Source organism: Pteropus vampyrus, unplaced genomic scaffold (assembly GCF_000151845.1).
Source record: "Pteropus vampyrus isolate Shadow unplaced genomic scaffold, Pvam_2.0 Scaffold5, whole genome shotgun sequence".
NCBI classification, from domain to species: domain Eukaryota; kingdom Metazoa; phylum Chordata; class Mammalia; order Chiroptera; family Pteropodidae; genus Pteropus; species Pteropus vampyrus.
Window position 1 is genome coordinate 3344209 of NW_011888786.1, and position 22844 is coordinate 3367052.

General features: G+C 39.7%; 1 long non-coding RNA gene across 1 annotated transcript in view; it reads left to right on the forward strand.

The window, feature by feature from the left end:
- The window catches only part of LOC111743678, a 502800-nt gene that overhangs the window by 61749 nt on the left and 418207 nt on the right, over positions 1 to 22844 (forward strand). Inside the window, exon 3 of the long non-coding RNA XR_002781828.1 lies at positions 8845 to 8949. This is a non-coding gene — a long non-coding RNA (uncharacterized LOC111743678). The remainder of the gene's footprint in view (positions 1 to 8844; positions 8950 to 22844) is intronic.

Below are 22844 nucleotides of genomic sequence, written 5' to 3' on the forward strand. Positions count from 1 at the left end.
AAAAAAATTAACATGTTTGCTCGCAGGGAGCTTATAGGTATTAAACAAACACATGCGATCATTCAATGAATCTTTATTGATTGCCGAGTAATGTGCAAGCACTGCATTATATACTGGATACATAGAGCTAAACTAATTAGATATTATCTCTGCTCGTGTGGAATATATATGGATTAGCGGTAGAGAGAGAAAATATGCAGTTAGAGAGAAAAATATAAGTACAAGTTCAATTAGTGCAAAGGGAATTTCAGAGGAACATAAGGTAGAAGGATGGAAGTTGGTGATCAAAGAAACCTATCTGAGAAATGATGCTTGGTTGAGAGTTGAATAATGACAGGGATTCGCCAGGCTCTGTACTGATTATTTTGTATTTACTCTATTATTTTATATTTACTTTTTAAGGTGTTTAGAGTATTTATAAGAATTTTACATTTTTGACTTAAGAAGCATATGATCGATGTGAATGGTGGGGGATATTTAATTTGTTAAATCCATATAGTTTTGAGTTGTGAGTTACGGAAGTAGTTGTGAATATTTAGAAAAATATTAACTATAAAATAATTAGTAAATTAAACTTAGGAAAGAATAGTGATGATTGCTCTTCACACCTGAAAGTCCCCTCAACACTAAAGTGAAAGTCATCTTTAAAGAGTTAATTAAGAGAGAGGTCTTCCTCCTCGGAGATTGTATTCTTCCTTACGTGCCTACACGTAATAGAACATACTGCCTTGTGTAGCTGTTCTATATATCTATCCATTCATTTATTTGCTCCCTTTTATGCATCTGTCCATTCATTCAGCTCATTCATACGTTCATTAAACATTCATCAAGTGCCTAATTTAAGTTGGTACAATGATGGCGCTGGATGTAGAAAACCAATTAAGACAGGAGTCCCGCTGTCAAGGAGCATTTACACCAGAGGAACCTGGAGATAATTAATCTGTTATCACAGGGTGTGCAGCAAGTTCCAAACAGAGCTAAGCCAGAGGGGCATGGGAGCACAGTGGAGGGGCATCTTAATCAGTCAAAAGGAACAAGAAAGGCTTCTGGAGGAAGGTTTCCTCAAACTGAGCTTGTCCTTAAGAACATTGCAGGGAGAGGCAAAAGCATAGCCAAAGACTCTGACAGAATGTTGGTATGGGCCATTCATGAAATAACAAGTAGGTTAGTTTCATTGGAGCAGAGGGTTTATTTAATCCCAGTCATCAGCACCTACCGTGTGGAACATCCTGTGGTAGGCATTGAAGGGATACAGTGCTGTACAAGAAAGATGTTGACCCCATCCTCCTCAAGTTTGAAGATTTTAGGAAATGACAAAAGATGAATTAGAGAATCAAATTATGAAAGACCTTATGTTTTAAGCTAAAATACCTACATTTTTATCCTAAGTAAGGAAATTACAAGTTCAATTAAACTTTACTTATGAAAGACCAACTTGATTGTAGTGTAGAGGATGGTTTGAGGAGGTAAAGGTGTTCAGGATTTGAAGAAGACTAATTAGGGGGCACTTTAAGAATTAAGAACTACTGGCTTATTGGACTGAAGCAGGATGTTGTGGGCGAAAGTAATTCGGAGATGTTAAAGAGGTAGAATCTATACCGCTGGCTTGGGAGGCTGTGTGACTATTGTAATTCATCAACACTGGGAATGTTAGGAGCACAGGAGTTTGAATGAACCCATAAGCTTGTATTATGTTCTTCTTGTAGATAGGAAGTGTTTCTTAATCATTCCTTGTAACTTACACCTTCCCATGCTCTAAGCAGTCTTCTTCATCTGTATTGGCAACTCAATAAGTAATCATTTAGTTAATTGAGAATTGGATTTGTCATCCCCTAGAGAGAAAAATTTACGTGTTCCTTTTTTTACTTCGAACAAAAAAAAGTGACAGTCTTTGGCGATTTGAGACTTTCCTTTTACTGAGAAAAGGAAATCTAGAATATAAACTAGAAGCAGATAAAGTTCTTTATCTTTGAATTACATATGATAGAAAAGTATAAAAAATTTCATATCTTTAAGTAAATAGCGCTTTATATTTTTGTCTGAAATACAAATCTCAAAAGTTTCCTTATTACCCCCAATAAAGAAGTAACCCTATTCTATATCACAGTCCGTAATCCACCCCTATATTCTAGTGATCCATGGACTAGAGGGTCAATTCCTCTCAGAAAATCACCTCTCAGTGAATGAAGAAAAGGCACACCAGTGTCTGGGGGCAGTAAGGGGCAATGTCCAAGTAATCCACAGGGAATCTATGGTAAAGGTTTTACGGGGACGAGTGGAAGCGGGTTGCAGAAGCTCTCTGATGGGAAGTCAATGTGAGCGATGAATGTTTTGCGATACACAGTGTCCTTGATGGATTGCCTGTGCTGAAAGTCCCGCCCCCTGGACACATGCTAACTTTGGCTGAATCTCGTCATCTCTCTCCTGCACTCCTCCTCTATTTAGGCCAGTGGAGGAGACACACACTTAAGATGAAAAAAGCTAGAGTCGTGCTGGCCGCAAATAAACAGTAGAACAAATGCTTAGGGAGTGTGAGTCTAAAAGGGAGAGCGAATCAGCCAGCTAGTATTTCTTGAGTATTATGTCTGGGTCAAGCTACGCATTAGTGAAGATAAAGGAAGTTAAGGAAAGCAGATGTGAGATGGATAAATCACTTTCCAGGTGCTTACAGACTATATGCTGAGCTGTAACAAAGGAAAGGACAGCTAGCAAATGTGTCATTGGAATCATTCTTATGAAACCGTCATACAGTAAACTTTCCCACAGAGCTTAGTTGCCTACCCCAATGATGATGATAATATTTCATTTTTTATTTCTATAAGAGTTGGGAGGGAAGAGTCTTCAAATCATAGAGTCTCTAAGTTATAAGGAAGACATCGGATATTAAAATAGAATTTATTGAAGCTTTTGTGTAGCATGACATCATAATGGTATAGCTTGTATGGGAGCCCATTTGATGTCACTGGGGAACAAAGTTTGCTCTCTTTAATCATCTAGAAATGAGCCATATGTCACGTGTTGCATTAACAAGGATGCCTTTCATTGAAAGGCTATTTGAAGAGACAGCCACAGCTTGAGGCACAAGATCACTGTTTAATTCGGGGGCTTCAAGGCAAGAGAAGACATCAAAAGGTCCCAAAGCTAGACATAGCTGGACACTTGCGCCACTCAGCACGGAGAATGGATGATGCAGGCTCAAGTGCGCCAGGGGCGTTTCTGCACTCAAGTCCAGCCCTTTCTCATTGAAGGTTTATGGGGCTTACAATGTCAAGATTCATGAATTTCAGGGACTGTCCTTGGAAGCAGCTTTTGATCAGTGAAGTGAAACAATTAATTATAATAAATAATGCTACTAGGAGTCCTCACACAGTCAGCTGAAGGAGGAGGGGAGCCAAAAAATAAAGCTGGTCTCTGGCACAACCTCATTATCTGGCTGTCGGGATCAGAGCCTGTTTGGCTACGGAAGGCACAGTTGCTTCATCTTCTCTCCCAGTGGATAGTATCAGGGTCTGGTGGGTGGTGGGGGTGCTGGGAGGAGGTCAAAAGAATCAGACGGGAAGGCAAAATTTCTTTCTATTCATCTGCGTTTGATTGCTTTGTGCCCTGAAGCACATGATTTAATTATTTTCATCATTGCCTCAGCTTCCTCAGCTACCAATCTCATTGAGGGCAATAAAATTATTCAGCCTTTACAAAAAATACAGCCGTAATAATTTTTGACTCGATGAATAGCTAGAGCTATAAAATCAGCTGCTGAATGACCATGTCCCGTTGAAAACAAAACCTACGGTTTTCTCAATAGTTAAAGTAAAAACCTTACATGAGATGGAGGTACTCGGCTTGAGATTTTCATAATAGTTGTTGCTCGTTGCCTACCACTTACATTCACCATCTCTAACCCGCAAAGGATCCTCAGTGCAGGCATTATGATCTCCAGCCTAAAAATGAGGACAGTAACACTCAGAAAGCTTGACTTTAGCTGGTGTCTCCCAAGTTATCTCAAGAAAGCCCTGAGTTAGTGTGCTGAGTTGACATTGTAAGGTGTGTGGGGAAGGGGTGGGCGTGGAGCTAGAGGAAGGCCAGAGATGAGTGCTTGAGGTCTGGATAAAAGCGAATCAAAGGATGAAGCTGGAACAGGAAACTACAAATGGGGAACAGGGGCTCCCACCCCCAGGCCAAAAATCATGAAGGAAAAGTGGGGGAGATGTCAGAAGTGAACCAGAAGACCCTGGGGTTTCTCTAAAAATATAGCTTCCTTGGAAGACCACGGGAGAGAATACTGGCCCTGTCTGGTGTCTGAGAGCCTTCGCTCTGAATTTGTGTGAGTGAGTGTGCATGTCTGTATGCATGTGTATATGTGCGCTTTAATTTATCCTCCTTTCTTTCGATGATTTCTTTATTAAAATTGCTTATAAGATCCAGATCTTGGCTCAGTGTGAGCTTGAACAAGCTAATCCTAAGGCTCACTTTTATCATCTGAAATGGGGACAATAAAAGTGCTGTTTTACAGAATAAACGGGTCTGCAGCACTTAGCACAGTGCCTGTTTAAGTACACAGTCATTGTCGGTAACCATCGTTTTTTTAACCTATCTTCTTTCTTCCTTTTACTCTAGTTCACTTCCTCACTTCCTTAAACCCACCAAGGTTTCAGATGATGTTACTCGGCATTGCCCAGGACCCGTCCTGTAGAAAGGGTTGTGTTGGAGTGGTAGAGATAGGAGTATGCATGAATAGTGAGGGGGCGGGGTGGAGAGGGGGGGCAGGTCCTCTTGAAGATGTTGGACTAGTGTAGCAGCAAAGCTGTCCCCCAAATGTAATGTCTATCCAATAATATTTTACTTCCTGTATGAGGAGTCTATCAGGTGGGACCAGGGTGCTCGGTGGTAACCAGCAGAGACCTGATAGTATGATTGTTCCTGCCCAAACTGTGAGGGAGCTGAAATGTGGTTGAAATTGAGCTGGTTGGTGTCGCCCAAAGTCGTAGATGGTGTGGGTTTTCTGTTAACATCCGTCAGAGAGGCGTGGTTGACAACTTATTTATAATAAACTTGTCTCTGAGAGATTTTAAGATCTTTATGACTTTTATGTCATTAGTTCTTCCCACGTGTATATTTGCTTTAATAGAAAATATATTCACTGTCACTCTGTGATTTCACGGTCTTTCAGAGTTTACAAAGAGTCTCACTAGATGGTCCATTAATATCTCAGACTTGTTGGGCTGATGATGGGAAGAGACGAAGAAGACAGAGGATGAGTTTTCGTGTTGGACAGTGTGGCTCTCAATAATAATTTCTCTACTTACCAGTTGCGTGACCTTGGGCAAATGACTTGATCTTACCAAGCCTGAGTTTTCTTATCTCATGAAATTAATACCTCTCTCCCAGTGGTGCTGTGAAGATTAAATGGGGTGAAACACATTAGATGTCCATCACAGTATCTGGACCTGACCAAACGCATCATCAATGTGGATCCTATTGCTAAATCTCTCAACATACTCAGGGCGAATTCAAGCCTCGGATAAAATGATCTTTAAGTAACTGTCCGCCCCTAAGATTCTATGATGTTAAGGTTGCAAACTACGTGGGAACACTAAGAAATCATATGCCTTCAGTTGCAGATATGCTGCCTCTTCCTGTCTTTTACTGTAAATCATTGCATAATGGGGAACACCAGTCACCTGACCTCTCAGGACTTGACATTTTTCAAGTGTTAATGGGATGTTTTGATTTATGTGGCAATGGTGAAAAAATGACTGCTGATATTTTAAAATAAAGGGCATTATATGTTCTTAAGTAATTAATCAAGACGCTTTTGCCACGTAAGAATGGATTGAAACTGCAGTGCAAAAATGGAATCCTGGCTTTGGAGACCAAGATGGCTATGTTCAAATTCCGGTTCCTCCAAGGAGCTAGTGACAAATCTCTCTAACTTCTACTTTGCTTATTGATAAAATAGCGGTGATAATCTCTACCCACTGTGCCTTATGAAGATTAAATGAAATAAAGCACATAAAGAACTTCCAAACAAAAAATATATAATAAAAATAAATAAATAAAAAGAAAGAAAACACATAATGTTCCTGCCAATGAGCCTAATTACGATGCTGAAAGAGTGGATTAACAAAATAATTGCAGTTCGTAGACATACCTCCATTAGACTGGAATTTCTCAGTTTTGAAACTTTTCTAATAATACAAGAATGAGAAGTACTCAGTATATCATTTTGCTGGATACTGGATGTGCTTCCTTTTACTGTAAAATAGGATTCCATAAACTTTGTCTGTAAAGGGCCAAATAGTAAATATTTTAGGTTTTGTTGGCCATATGATCTCTGTTGCAACTGCTCAATTCTGCTGCTGCATGAAAATAGTCATAATAGGTAAATGAGTCGGTTTGGCTGTATTCCTATAAAACTACTCACAAAAGCAGGCAATAGGCTGGATGGATTGGGTTTGTGGGACATACGTTTGCTAACGCATGCTTTAGAACACTGACTTAGCTAACAATATCTATTAAACACCTACATTGTTTAAAATACCGTCTTTGAATTGTTCGAGATACAGATAAGAATCAGGGACTTTTATGGGGAAGTAAACACAAATTTGAAACCAAAATCCATCTTTTCTTTTTTAATTACTAGAAAATAATTGGCCAGAAGTAGGTTTTAAAAAAATGTCGACAAGATAATAACTAAGAAGGCATATCCTGTGCTAAATCTCGATTTTTGCAAATTTCTTACTGTGTGACTTTGAGCAAATCATTCAAGGATTCTAGGCATCGATTTTCTCTAGAGCTAGCAAATGGAGATAACAGTATCTGTCTCCCAAAGTTTTGGGGAGAATTAAATAAGATTGCCCACAGAGCACATAGCAAATTGATTGGCACTTAGTAAGCAGTAAATGCACGTTAGTTACTGTCTTTCAGAAGATTGAACAAACATGAGCAGTCACTGCAAGCGTGTCCTCCCCACTCAAGTCACAGTGGAACAAACCACAGTCTGACTCTCTGCTCATCTTAAGGATCGTGAGCAGCTCTTTCTTTGGGAAGACGTCCCCACAGTCATAGAATTGTTATAATATACAGTCTGTACCTGTATTCATGACTCAATTTTCTGCCAGTGTTTAGGCATTGTGATCACGAGCTTCTCTTTGCAGAATTAGTTCCTGCCTCCTATCATTCTCATAGTAGATTTGTTCGCTGCTGTAGTGCAGCACAAAGTTCTCAGTGGGCAAACACGATGTTGAGGTTTGATTCTACGAGAAATGTCACGTACCACAGCTTCCCACGTTGTCGCAATAATCGTTTCCCTATCAACTTCACATTTTCTGTTGCCGCTAGTCTGTAAAGGTTATTAGGATACAATCTATGAATTTTAATTATTCTCAACGTGCATCCAAGACTATTGTCAATAATACATCCTTATCCGTTTAATTCTAAAAGGATTTACTCCCTACGATGAAACCCTCTGGCATGCCTGCTCTTTGCTTTGCTCAGCCTTTCAGCACCACTGTCTAAAATAAACTGTGTTGCTTTCTCAGGCTCACTGATGATCAGAAAAGAATAACACTGCTTCATTGTTATTAGGTTAAACTATAAAATTTGCTGTTCTTTTGTAGGTCAAATGGTTGACTATTAAGAATTTTACATGGAACAACCTAAGGCTATTGTTGTTATTATCATATAGTGATCACAGTTTTTGTTTAGACTTTAAGCTGAAAATGAATTCCCACCACTGGGGGAAATATTGATGTTATGATCCTTCTTGTGTATTGCAATTAAATATCTATCTCTTTCAGCTTTAGTTGCAACAACTTAAAATAACCACTGTTTAATCACTTTACATTCAATAATATATAAGTACTTTACATATTGTCAGTTCATTAGTTCAACAGGTGCTATATAATATCTGTAGTACACTTTTATTAACACCAAGCTAAACAAAAGAAGGCATGTGTTTTTAGAAGCACATAGTAGGTTAAAAATATGTGGGGAAGCAGGGGTAAATTCTAGGGGAGCATATCGAATAAGTTTACTAACTCGTTCTAGAAGAGTAGAGGCAGATTTAACAGATCGATTATGCAGATAAATCCAATCTGTCACACATCCCTGTATCTACCTCCTTTTCTTCAGTGACCGTGTGCAGCTCCTCATATCAAGAGGTAGAATCTATTTGTTCACTCCTTGACTTTGGGCTGGCCTGGCAACTTGGCTTTGGTCAATAGAAGACCGCAGAAGTCACGTTGTATCAGGTTTGGACCCAGGCTCTAAGTGGCCTTTCCCACATCCACTTGCTTTTGATGGGGTTCAGGAAATGCTACCCCCAAATAATGATACCTTGGCATGTCGACTGTTTTAAGCTGGAAGAGTTTGAGGGAATGGCAGAAACAGGAAGGTCGCTGTGAACTCCTCCCCTCCTCTCCCTTTCTTTCCTGAAACAGGCTATAAAACACTCATGTGAGGGGTGCCCTCCCTAATCCCAGATAAAGGAGCAGCCTTATCTCCCGAGATGAAGGGACATCACGAAGAATCCTAACAAACGGTTCTTGCTAAGTTTCCCCCAATTTACTGCAGTTTCCTTCTACTCCTCAACCTGCCATATTCCTCCCCCACTGTCACTCTTCATCAAACCCAGCATAAAATACACACATCTGTTTCTTTGGGTCTGTATTTCCTCTTGAAGACTCCTGTGTCATGTAGAACTTGTATTAAATAAATTTGTATGCTTTCCTCTTTTAATATGTCTTTGTCAGTTTAGGGTCCCAGCTAGGGACCCTAAGTAGGTAGAGGAAAACTTTTTCCTCCTCTACAGTTTCACAGAATCTTACCCAGTTTCCCTTTGTACAGCCCAGCCTGACCTGGAGGATGAGAAACCATGTGGATTTTAACTGAGCCATCCCACACCAGCCAGCCCCCAGCTGACGTGGCTGGCAGTCAACTGCAGACACACAGGTGAGCCCCAAGTCACCTAGCTGAGCCCTACCCAAACTGCTGATCCACAGAATCATGAGTCCCTAAGGTGTGGGGTAGTTGGTTAAATAGAAAATGTTTACTGATAGCTCTCAGAAAGGAAGTTAGATTTCAGCTAGATCTTGAAATTAAAAAAAAAAAGACTGCTAGATAAAGAAAAAAGAATTGGTAATTCAAGACAGGGTAAGCATTACAGAGATAGGCTTAAATCCATGAAAAAGCTTATTTTGTTCTAAGAAAGTGAGAAACCTAGTAAGTCAGGTTCATACTGATCATATGATGTAGAATATGGAATGTGTGTGTATATGTGTGTTTCAGCATGGTTATGCATGTTTGGAAAATTGGTATAAAAATATGATGAAAGTGAATCTGGAAAAGCAGATTCAGACAAGACTGAAAGAAAAAAGATCTTGTGGAACGAGCTTATGAAATGAGTTTTGTCTTGAATGTTTCTCCTGTAAATTCTGGGGAAAGAGAATTAGAACATGAAGAGAAAGAGCGACTAGTCAGTGAGAGACCGCTGCGTGCAAGTACTCTGGCGGGTGCTCCTATGCCCGTCACCTCTAACGGTCCTCTCGTCACCTTTAGGGATACTGTGCCAATTTACAGAAAGAGAAAGTCTTAGAGGTAGGGGGACCGTATACCCTGCTTTGCCAGGACAGTCTTGACTTACACCTGTTTTCTCGACAGACAAAAATGTCCCGTTCAAAGTCAAAAAGTTCACCTTTAGATGACAAGTTATATTTTTGTCCTACTTAGAGGTTATGTAAATTGCCTGACTTACAAAATTTACAAAGTGGCAGACCTGATGTTTGAACCTGCGAGTCATATTAATATCAATTATTGTATTCAAATGACAGTACCTCTCACAATGTTTGGTGCATATAGGTGCATTAAATATTTGCTTAATATTTTATTTTTAAAAAGATTTGGGGATGAATATTTTTATCCTGTGGAATATTTCTCTGGCATGATACTTGGAGTTGGGAGAAAGCTTGCCTCAGTTTTTAGACAATCATATGGCCATAAGAATGCATCTTTTATACAAATTCAGATTCACCTGTATTGACACAAAAAAGAAACTTTTTAAAATGATAGGTTGTGAAAATGTAGACAGGTTTGTGTGCTGCAGGTGCAAGGGCAGAAAGTTCAATCATTTTCACTCAACTTCCAATCACATTTGAAGACTTAGTTAAATCAGTCAACTTGGCATTGACTTTGTTCTTGAACGGTATCATGTCTGCCTTTCTCTGACAACCACCATAATTATCGAGTATATATACCTTCAGTCAATCAAAGCACAATTCTGACTCAAAAATTCAAAGTGGTGTCATGGCACTTGACTTAAGTTTTGAAAATAGATCATATTCCCTTTGCCCAGTTGGGCTCATGTGTACCTCTCAGCAGACTTGACGTTAATTGCTTTGTTCTAGGGTTGGTCTAGTGTGCTGTCACTTCTTTCTGATTATATTTTTCCTGGAGCTTTTTAGTACCCAAACTTGTCTTGTTCTATCACATACAATCGATGTTATACATGATCAGCAAATTAACAACACACTGCTCAAACAATTTCCTGTGGTTATGAGGCAGTCTGATTAGGAGCTGCTCTAAGGCTTCACCACAAATGAGCAGGTCTAATTTGAAAAATATATTAAAAAAAAAAAAGATGAAGTTCTGCAGTGTAAAATATAATGCTGCTTTTATAGTGAGGACGTGTGGACGTGGCATAGGTATGTTTACCGGAAGGGTTATCATTCTGGGAGCTGAGAGCCATGACCACACGGGTCTTCAGAAATCTGTACCCAGAAGGGCTTCCGGTTTGGGCTTCACAGGTGTTCCCTGAGCTCCTGCTGGGCAGTCCATGCTGTAGGTATAAAAAGCAGAGATGATTCTTGTCCACATGACAGTGAAGGCAGCACCACATCAAACGGATCCTACTTAAAATCCTACACTCTAAACTTATTAAAGACAATTGATTGATTTGTTTTTGAAGACTAAATATTTGTTTTCAGATTATAAAAGGAAGGTATTTAGAAATTTGAAAAATTTGCAAAATTCAGAAAAGAATTAGCAAAAATTATCATCAGACTTGACAACTATTAAAATGTTAGTTATTTCCTTTAAATCTTTTCCCTCTGTTTATACACAGATGCATAGTTGTGTCATACTTGTGTTTACACTAGATCGATATCATTTATACATTTCTTTTTACTACATAGCATTAACCAAATGTGTGGATTTTCTAATCTATTAATGTTCTTTGCAAACATTTTACTGGCTTATGCTTTTCAAAGTTATGGAGGATATTTAGATTATTTTCAATCTTTATTATGAACTCTTTGAGAAGTATCTTAATACATTTGTGTTTGCATTTCTGATTATTTCTTTTATCTAGGTTATAGCATTGCTATTAATGGTTTCAAAGAATATGATCTTAAATGATTAGTTTTATATTTATATATTAATACTTGTTCATAATTTTTAAAAGTTTAATAATTCTGATGGTTTTCTGGTTAAAATAGTATTAGATGTTTTTTAAACTGAAAACAAACCTGGCTTTCTCCTTCTTAGGGGAAATAACTTTCAAAAGTTTTGTTCTTTCTTTTCTTATAGTATTTAAGATCGCATCACCTAATAACATGTTTCTATTGCTGGATCGAAACTTTCCAAGATTAGACATCGTTTAATGTCTTTCTGTAATGAAAGGCAAAGGTTTGGTTCTTGTAAAATCCTTATTTTTCTCCTCACCATTTCTTCGAATACTGCTCTTCATTCATTGACATAATATAATTATAGCAAATTGGTTGCATCAATATTTAATGTTTATGGTATTATGATTGTATCAATATTATTCACTGGTGTGCCAAAGTATATAGGTTAGAACTCATTTTTTGAAAACTTTTAAATTTTTCCTGGAGCTCATCATTGCCTGTATTTTTAATTGGCGAATTTTCTATTTACCTAGGACCAACTCATCTCCACGCTCTCTAAGAAAACTATAACATATGTGCATAGTCAAATATAATAAGGGAATATGTAAGAAAGTCTGTAGCTTATATTTTTTATGTCAGTGTTCCTCTTGGAGTCTTCTGACTCCAAGGCAAAACCCAATTCCTGGCAACCACTAATCTGTTCTCTTTCTTCATAATTCTGTCAATTCAAGAATGCTATATAAGTGGAATCATATAGAATATAATCTTTTTAGGCTGTTATTTTTCAATCAGCATAATTCCCTTGCTATCTAAGTCAGTGTTTACATCAGGGCTTTGTTCCTTGTTGTTACTGTCTGGTGTTTCATGATGCGGGTGTGCCACATGGACGGCTTTACCATTTACCCGTCGAAAGACATGTGCGTCGCTTCCATTTCTCGGCTGCACATACATACATTTTCCACAAAAGAGATCTTAATTTTCATCTCCAAAAACATTATAGTTAAATATGTGTCTGCTCACTGGTTTAAGAGTTGAAGTGTTGTGTAACATATCAATACCCGTGTCCCAGACCTTGCGTAGTTCTACCACTTAATGAATACTCAAAGTAAATTTGATTTCTGAATGTCATTTAAGATGTTCCAAGGCAGAAGAGTAACTGCCATAGGATTCCCGAGATCGCTGTGTTTGAGGATGCCACCGTGCTCCACAGAGTAAAAAGGACTCACGATGTCCTTTAAAGGGTACACGTGATATGGTCAAGCCGCTCAGAGTGAGTGGGGAAGCTTAATTAAAGGTATCTAGCAAGGAAAGTACATTAAAAAGAACTATGTGGATTGAGTTAGATAAGGAGCAGAGTTTGTGTTTATGAGTCAAGGGAAATGGGAAGGAAAGATAGATTGAGGCCAAGTTGAGCATGGCCTGGAATATCCAGCTAAAGATTTTGACATTTTTTTCTCAGACTTTCAAAAGCCATGTCAGGTTCACGTTCAGAGAGGGACTGATGAAGGCTGCATGTAGTAAGTAACTTGGTGACATTTGCCACAAGATTGCAGTTATTTATGTCCAGGTGATGCAGTTGGAGAAATCTCAAGAGCTGTATTGTTTTTGGATAAGCAGTCACGACATCAGGAGTTAGGACCTATGAAAGGTTTCTATTACCAATTAGAGGAAGGATCTACAAGAAAGGTAGGAGCTCTGAAGGCTGTCACCAGAATCCTCATCAGGCGGAGAACAGAGACTAGAAAATTTAGTTCCTAAGTCTGACCCATTTTTGCCTTGCTTCCTGTCCTGGCTGTTAAAGCCTCATAATAATAGTAAAATAGCGCAGCCGCCTGACTTTTGCTCCTTCCCTGTAGGTTACACATAATATATCATTTAATCCTCACTGCAAGCCTGTATGGAAGGTAGTTTTACTCTCATTCTAGAGAATAAGTGCCTTAGTCCTGTGGATGTGTCTTGTGGGGTCAAGATACTACCTATCACAGGAAAATAAGAGTGTGTGTGTGTGTGTGTATGTGTGTGTGTGTGTGTGTGTGTGTGTGTGTAGAGAGAGAGAGAGAGAGTCACACACACACACACACACACACACACTGGTGGATCTTCGAAAGTCAAACTTGAGGAATTCTGGTATTATCGCTAAATCAAAGGAGTAGGAATGAAGTAATGCATGGAAGAAAGTGAAATGTGAAGAGCAGGGAGGAAATTGGAGTGAAATAAAATGACCCGAAGAGAGTCCTGGGTGGGGATGGACCTCCAAAAGCATCGCAGTGATGATGGTTATTTGCTTTACTGACCTTGTTATATGAGCAGATTTGCTCAACTTAAAGAAATAGGATATATGTTTATCTCTACCTCTGTCTCTAGAGATAGATATTTACTTTAAGGAATTGGCTCATGCAATTGGTTTTCCTTGATTTCACAACCTTGAGGCATTTATTTACAGACTTGGATTTGGGTTTGCTTATATAAGCTGTTATGGTATTAGAGCCACCTCAGTCTAATAGCCTCCTGGTTTAATTAATTGAACAGCACCTCTAAACACATACCCCGATCACACTAAGCTTTTCCTCTTCTTAATCACATCAAGATACTCCACAATTCTGACCCTCTGTGCTGTTCCTCCTCCCCAAATGCCCTCCACCCAGTCGTCAAACTTGGGACACGTCCCCTCATCCTTCCTGTGCAGATCAAGTGTATCTCTCCTTCTGTGAAACCTTCTCAGATCAGCATAACTACTGAGCTTACCAGTTTCTGCTGTGCATTATGTACCTGCTTCTATCAGAGAGCATCCATGATAGGCACCATTATTTGTCCGTATGTGTGCCGACGCTGGTACCCAGGTGCTCTTGAAGACAGGAAGCACTACATGCTATTTATTGTAGTGTCCCGGGCTTGACACTTAATAGGGATCCAAAATGCATTTGTTGAATAAGCATGTAAATGAATCCTTACTATTTGAAGATAATATTGTAATATGATAGGACAATAATTTTTCCCAGTTGTGTGGTTTTCTTTAGTGAAGTGATAGTCCTTTACTAATTTGTTAAAAAAAAATTTTTTAAAGCAAATTTAGAAAATGAATTTTAACATACATAGTGCTATGATTTTTAAACAACTAAATGAACTATGTAAATGTGTAACCAATGTACTGCGTACGTGAAACTAATAATAATAAAAACTAAGTGACTAACTGTTTATTAGGAAATTCAAAAGTAAAGTTAAAGACTCAATGAAGCACCAAAATGACTTAGAATATTATTACCTACCTCTGGATTATTTTTTCTTGAGAGAAAGCCAAAATCAAAAGTAAAACAAAAGAAAGCATTTTTTTGTGAGCCACTGAAATTTGGCCTCCAGGCAAAGGAATAATTAGCTAGAAAATGACATAGAATTTATTTTATAGACTAATTGTGAATAATTAAAAAGGTATCCATTGGATAAATGGCAATACAGATTGAAAAAGTGTTGTTGGATAAAATGAAGTGGAGTGAGTAATAAAATCCTGTATTTGAGAGTCCAGTTACCTATTTGTCAAAAATTGACCTGTGATGTGATACCAAAAATACCCACTAGATGGCAGGGTTCCCATTTCAAAAGGAGCACTATTTTTCTTGTTCCAAAATAAGACCTCCAACAAACAGAATTTGAAATGTGTTTATTTCTATGGCTATAAATATGGCACATCTGATCCAGTTTTCCACTGGGTTTCATGTTTTTCAGTGATTTGCAGCCAGTTTTTTTTTAAAGCCAGTTTTAGGAAGTTATGTGATATGCAGCCACATTCTTTCCAAATAATCAAAGTTAATCCCCATTTCTCCTTTTTAATCAGATATTGCATGTTCACAGTGTCATTAGCAGGAAAAAATGATGCAACCAGCTATTAAGTAGTGTGCAGTCTTTGAGCGGTTCCACGGAGCCTTCAGCACATGTCAGGATGCTGGAATTTCTTTATGCAGTTCCAGAAAGCCAAAGCAACACCTGCTAAAATGTCACTGGATTCCTGACAGGACAATATTTGCTGGTTAAAAACCACTCCTACCCTGGCCAATTGTGACTGGCTGAGACAAAATATTGTATAGGCAAATTAGACCAAATTTTCAGGCACTTGAAAGTACTTTAATCAACTAATAAATATATGTGGCTAGCATTTGAAAAACAAATGGCATGTGTACAGGAAAGCTATTTTTATTATTACCAACTATCATGATTATTATTGTTGCTGACTTTTATTTCTAAAACCTTCAGAGAAGAGTTTTTTCCAAGAAACGTGGAGTCAAGAAAAAGAAATGCATTTCTTTCAAATTTAACATAGCAGACCAAATGTTTCAACCCCCAATTTTTTTCACTCGCCAAGTTCATGCTTGAGTAATACTTTATTAAAGAGAAAAAGGAATCATCCAGACATCTCTGAAAATTTGATTTTCTAATTTCTAATATTTTTCAGAATTGTTAGACTTTCTAGCTCAAAGGAATGAAAATTACCCTAAGACAGCGTTATCTGAAGCATTTGTAATCCTGCCTTTTATTTGCAAAGAAACACAGCACACTGCAATCCCCCTTAACATAAAGCGATGTATCATGTAGTCTGCAGGCCAAAAAATGCAACAAATATAAAAAGGTGCTTCCTTCCTCCATTAAACAAAACAAAACAAAACAAAACTAGGTTATTCTTGAAATGTCCCCTCGTGATGACCAGTGGGATTTTAAATCCCCCTCCAGCCTCTGGGCAGTGTTTAGACACAAAGTATTTTCGTGTATCATGAGATCTGTTGCAACCCTACTGTATTATAATGCCTCTTAGCACAATGGAGATGCCTGCATGCCTGATTTCCATAAATTACACAGCCCGGTGTTTTCATAAAGACAAATTCCAATCGTAAACGATTAAACCTAATACAGCGTCCTTTGATGTCTCTGAGAAAGACTGAGGGGGGAGTTGAAGTATTCCCACGAGGGAAGGTTTCCTGGGGTAGGTGAAGGAAGAGGAGGGAGGGAATCTTTTGCCCCTGTATCTCGTTATTAACTTGGATGGGCTCTTTCTGAGACTGAAGTTAGTCCCCTTCCAGAAAAATTTTAAACATTTCTAAATGCTGTTGACAAACTAACGTATATCACTTCTCCCGGGAGCTAAACTCTAAACCCAAATCAAAAGAAAGTCTGGACCTGTGACTTGATTGCTCCTCCTCGGGTGGAAGCCCAGTCCAGCTGCCCCCAAGCAACGGTCTCACTCATTAGGAACTTTTTATTTTTTTTCATTTCTAAACTCTCTCCTTCTAAGCTTCCTTGTAATTTGGTCCTTAGATCAAAGCAAGCCATCCGGGCCTCTCCATGAATGAGTGAGTGAGTGAGTGAGTGAGTGAGTTCGGGTACCAACACATTTTCATCATCCAGTTGTGGAATTTCCTCGACAGAGCTTGTTCTCAGCATCCTGTTGACATAATTTCACATACAGGTTACAAAGAATTCTGTGAACCTTCTCCCTTCCTGTTTACTTTCGCTCCTCAATGGAGCCCAGTGCTCAGAAGCGGCCCCTTTACATCCCCCTCAAAGCAGGAAAGGTGTGAAAAGCAAACAGAGGCGAGGGAGCACAGTGACTTTTCAACAGTTCCTTATTGCCGCCTTCGCCTTCGTCTGAGAAGTGATTCAGGGAGCGAGAATGCTGTGTGGGAGGCAGGATGGGGACCATGGATACATTTCTAGGTCCTGCTGAGTTGGTCCTTCACAGGGTGGCTTTGTTATAAGATGTGAAGAGTTATGAATTCCTGGGGACCCCCCCACCCACATGCTCACCCCAGCATGCAAATGTAAGTGAATTTACACACAAGAGAAGGCTCTCAGATTCAGATTCAGGGCCACTAGCTAGAACTAGTGAGCTGGAAGCTTCCTTAGTCCTATGCTTACTCCTGCTGGGATAATCCATGCACACCTCTGGGAAGAGCATCTTTTCCCAACTGTGTTTGTAAACCCTGGCTGGAAACTGCGAGGGCCTGGCCAAAAATCTCCATGTGGGTAATCTCAGGTCCACATGAGTCAAAATGTCATAACAGGGGAGTAATGCCAAAAAGTCCCTTAACACCAACTTGAACTCTGAAAGCACAATACAAAGCAGCTGTTGATGGCCCCAGGCTCGCGGAATGCTGTGGGTGTGAGCCTGAGGTGTCTGTGGGCGGGCGGGAGGGTTGGGGTAGGCAGCAAGAATCCCTGGGCCGGATGCCGGAATCCTTTACTTGCATGGCTACCAGTGAAGGGATGCAAATTTCAGGGTAGGTAGGAACTTTCTCAGTTCCTGGTGCACCATGAAATTTTTCTGAAATCCGTTTTGACAAGTTAGCCGCAGAAAGGCAGGCATCTGGACCGAGAAAGGACAGAGGTGAAGCCGTGCCCAGCGTGCGTTCTGGGCATCTGAGTACAAGCTTAGGCAAACTGCAGTCCATCCGTTCACATCTTTCCTTGTAAATTCACTTTTAAAAATTATGACTTGTAACATTTTTTGAAATTATCAACAATGAAAAATTATGCATGTAGTCAGCATGGTTTTATTCTGCTACTTTTTAACCCACATTCCAATTTTTGTTGACATTATCTGGGACTTAAAACCTAGATTTAGAATAAACGTGTATTTTAAATTATGTAATTATGATGTTAACATTATAAGCATTTAACTACATATTATTTTTATTTATCGTTCTTTGAAGAAAGTATTTCCTCATTTGCCGCAAGTATACAAACTTTAACAATACTGTTTAGACTTCCTGTACGTTTAGTTTAATTTCTCATTATCGGTTGTTAATCCCGTGATGCCGCTGTATCTTGATGTCCATTCTTCCACTCATTTCACAGGGAACTGCCATGCAGATCTGAGTATGTTTTTCACAAAGCGCGTGGGAGCGACGTGTGCTTTCTGAATTTGCTTATGAGATCGTCTTCCTGTTTTTCTCAGAACAGGACAACAATATGGCTTGCTGTACAATTGTGGATTCCAAAGTTTGTTCACTTCAAATACTAAAATTTCATTTATTTAACCCATTTATTGAGAACTTACTATCCGCTGGCACCTCGTAGGTGCTGTAGACAAGTGAACAAGGTTACAGGCTTTGACATTTTTGAACTTGTCTGTATTTATTAGAGGTTCAAAGACATTATCTTTTATTTCCTTTCTCCCTCCCTCCCTCTTCCTCTTCTTCCTTATTCTGAGTGGGTACATGTGGGTGTTTTTCTCTTTTATTTTTGAAAAGTAAAGATGCTATTGAGTATAGGTATGAGTGTATCTCTTTCTACTTATTTTTCTTGGTCTTTGGATGACCTTTCGAAATGTGAAGTGTTATGTTAAACACATGTTAAACACTCTTGCATCTTCATGCATTATTTTAATCTTTTCTCTCTTTGTTTTCATCTCTCTTTTTTTTTATTTTGACATATAGAATAATTAATAGGCTAGTTCTTTTCCTCACTAATTCGTTCTTTCATTGTATTCAGTTACTACCTACATTGCAGTTTTCGATTCAGCGATTCTGCTTAATCCTCGCGTAATCCTTCCTGGTCTTAGATCGTGCCGCGTAATGACTACTTTCTAGTCGTTTAGTGATATATGTCTTCTCTAAGTCATTAAAAACAAAATAGAGATATTTTCAAAGATATTCTTTCTTGCAGCAAATCTGTTCTGCTGACACCCATTCAGCCCTTTCTCGAGACGGTTCTCTTTCTTTTCAAGCGCAGTGTCTTTCATATGTCTCAACAGTTCTCTCTTTTTGCTCATCTTCACAAAGAGAGAGCTCTGCTGCCTTTGTATAGATTGTGTAGGGTGAAATGAGTCCTGGCAGCGAGCTTCCTGTCTGATTCTCGCAGACCCCTTTATGAGGAGATAAAGAAAGAGTTGCCATTTACTCTACATTCATTTAGCCATTTCTGAGATTCAGTGAAGGGGAACAGGTGGATGGTGGGGATGAAAAGGGAAGCTGATGCCACAACTTCCTCCGGCCCAGGTAATTGCTTTGCCGTTTTGTTGAAACCCACTCCTAGGTAGTTCTCTTTTCCCGACACCCACAGATGCTGCTGTGGACTTTCTGATCTCTGTGGCCTCTGTCGTCAGAGCTGCCAGCACCTTGCCAGGAGTTCTCGTGGGTCACAAGTCCATTCTACCTTCTCTACTAGACTTTCCAATTTCGATAGCAGTGGTTTTGTTAAGTTCTTGTCCATTTTTTTTTCCAAGATACAATATGACCTCTTCATACAAAAGGAGTTACTATTCCTTTTACATTAATCTGATTATATCCAAACTGTATTACAGCACAGACTATTAGCTTTTCCTCAATAACTCTCTCTCTCTCTCTCTTTTATTTTTATTTTTTTTGTATACACATAGATGTTTTATCTGGTCATGTACCTGACCAGCTAAAGAAAACATCAACCATCTTCCCTCCCCGTTGGTTTTGACCATGTGATTAGATTCAGGGAAAAGGTAGGGGAAAGAGATGTAGCATGTGTGATATCATGGCTTTAAAGGGAAAGGGAAGCATATAGTCCTTTTCTTTTCTCTTCCTGTTAGAAGAGTCACCTTAGACGTGACATGGGAGAATATTAAGGGTGGCAGAAAGACGAGATCGAATAAGCCTGGGTTCTGACAATGTGCAACGGTATAGCACATCTGGAATGCGTATGCTTGGACGGCTATGTGAGTGAGAAACACACATCTTAGCTGTGTAAGCACTGTTATACTGCTCCTTATCACCTCTGATAAAAATCTCTGTGCAGTGTCACCCTGCCCTGGTTTCCAGTAGCGGGATGGATTTTTCCTCATTTGCTGCTTATGTCACTGATTTATAAGGTATCTTAAGAGTTGGTGACGTCACCACCTGCTCCTATTCTTGAAATGATTTCAAAGACTGACAGAATTCTATGTCGAGACAATGTCATTTTACTTGTAATTGTTTTCTCCCTTTCTGACCTGCTTTTTGTGACACTCCTGTTACACTATCAAAAGGCAGTGCTTTAATTCATTGACGAAACACAGCATTTAGAACCAAGTGCTATCCAGCCTCCACTGAGCCCCGGCGATACTTCAGGATTCCTCAAAGACGCTATCACTTAATAGAAAGTGACAGAGATGTGAGAAAAAGCACAGGAATGTCCAGGGAACAGTGAGAACAGAGGAAGGGGTGACAGCTGAGTTTTGACCGAACGGGACCCCTGCAGCTCCTATTTAGAAGCTCTTAAAAGAATTCACGTTTAATATTTTATTTCCATGAGATTCCCAGTCATACAAACGGATAGATTTTTCTCTCTTTGTTGTGAGAAATGAGTACTTAAAAGGTAATTACTTAAGGATCTGGAGATAGTTGTCATTAAGTTGTAACTGTGAGTCATACTGAGAAGTGGCTTTAACTGGTTGTACAACTCAAGAAATACTTAGTACTAACCTACAGAATTCCTTCCCTTTTAAACACCTACAACAGAAGATTTCTTTGTTATAAATTTTGCTATAAATTATATGCTTAAGATAGGGTATAGACCTCTCAGTGCCAAGCAAAGTGTCAGACGAGCAATAGAATCAATGATCATTCTCTAGGTATTGGGTATTTATTATAGCCGTGTGTGAACACAACTCAAGTCTCCAGAATAGGGGAGAAGAAAGGTGAAGAATTACGTACTGGTTATTTACCGCAACTACCTACTAGAAAGAGGTGCTGGCAAATAACAGAGACAAAATTATTCAATCGGTTAACATTTGATCATTGGATTTGGCATGATGGGCATATGGCTGTAGTGTCACGGAGGCAGAGATGGAGGCCATGTACGGGTTCAAGCATTACTAAGGCTGACCCAGCTGTCGCTGCCTCTGAGTTGTCCAATTTTCAGCAACAGAGATGCTGAAAATTGGACAACTCAGCACTATTCTTCAGAGGGACCATCTAGCCATTTGGTGGCAATTTGACATCAGGTCCCTTCCTGTGGCACTATTCTTCAGAGGGACCATCTAGCCATTTGGTGGCAATTTGACATCAGGTCCCTTCCACCTTCAATTAGCCATTCGTCTATTTCAGGTATAGATTTCTTTTCTTGCCTGCAGTGTCTTAGCTATTACCACTATCCAAGTCCTTGTGGAATGCCTGATCCATAGCCCTGAGTTCCACACAGCTTAGCATCCCACCAGGGAACTTATCAGTGAACGAGGCGTGAGACCACGCCCATTGCCCTGCCCTTGGGTCCACCGGACATGTTATGTACGATGTCATCTCAAAGCAACTGGCTTCCTAGAACACTAGAACAGCCTTCTAGCTGTATAACTGAAGTGCTAGTTTCCAGAAAACACTCCAGAAGATGGGAGGCTGTTCTTTAGGGTAGAGTTATACTATTAAATCAGAGACCTTTACATGACACTGACTACACAAGGATGGTCATACGGGTCCAAGAACCAGGATATGGAAGCAGGAAGGGAAGGGCCCCGCTAACCATCATCTGCAGTGACCCACTAGAGGATTTTGTTCTTGCTGTTTCCTCAACTCTGAGCTCTGCTGGGCTGGAGATTTTAATCTCAAAAGAGACCAACAGATAAAGCAAAGGACCCATTGAATTATAATTTATCTCTGCTACCGGCGTATTTTAGATTCTTTGTGCCCTGAGACCAGCAGGCAGAGAGATTGGCAGGAGCAAGTGACCCTTATCGAGTGGAAAAGATAGGGCTGCTTACACATGATGGCAGGGAGGAGTAAACGAGGAACTCAGATGACCTTCTCAGGTACCTTCTGGTGCACACCTGTCCCGTTGTAACCGTGGATGGATATGTGCAGCAACCCAGACCCCAGGAGGATATGACTATCAAGTGTTCCAATCAGGTGTTAAGGTTTGGATCACACCACCAGGGTAAGCCACCAGAACATTCCAAGATTACAGGATTCAGAATGCCTCGTGGAGGTGGGAGAAGATGTGCGAGTGCCCAACATCAGCTGTGCTCCGAGATCAACTTCCACTACAGGGATATAGCCCATCTCGTGAGCCTCCTTTCTCCAGGCTTGTGGGGGAGCCGACACTTCCTGGAGGGTGAGGGGATTACAGTCTGTTCCAGTTCGAGCTCGTGCTTCCGAAAGAGCCTTCTTCTAAAAGTTAACCTTGTGGGGGAGGGTAACTCACCTTACTACCTGTGCATAGCACTTCATGGTTACAATAAGGCGAACGCATTTAACCACGTCGGGAGGCTGTGGGTAATGAAAAACACGTGAGCATACGTGAGACTCACAGAGAGGAAGAGAGAGAACGTGTGTGCATTTTGGAGGCTAACAATGGAAATAGAGCTAAATCATCTTCCATGGAGAAGGCAAGAGATGAACTCTAAAACTGAAAAAGCAAGTAATAGTAGTAAAAGCATGATTGAAGAAGGCAAATAAGAATATTCAGCTCAAAAAATTGAGAGTGATTGCTCTGGGGAAAGGAAAATGAGGTGGAGTGAGA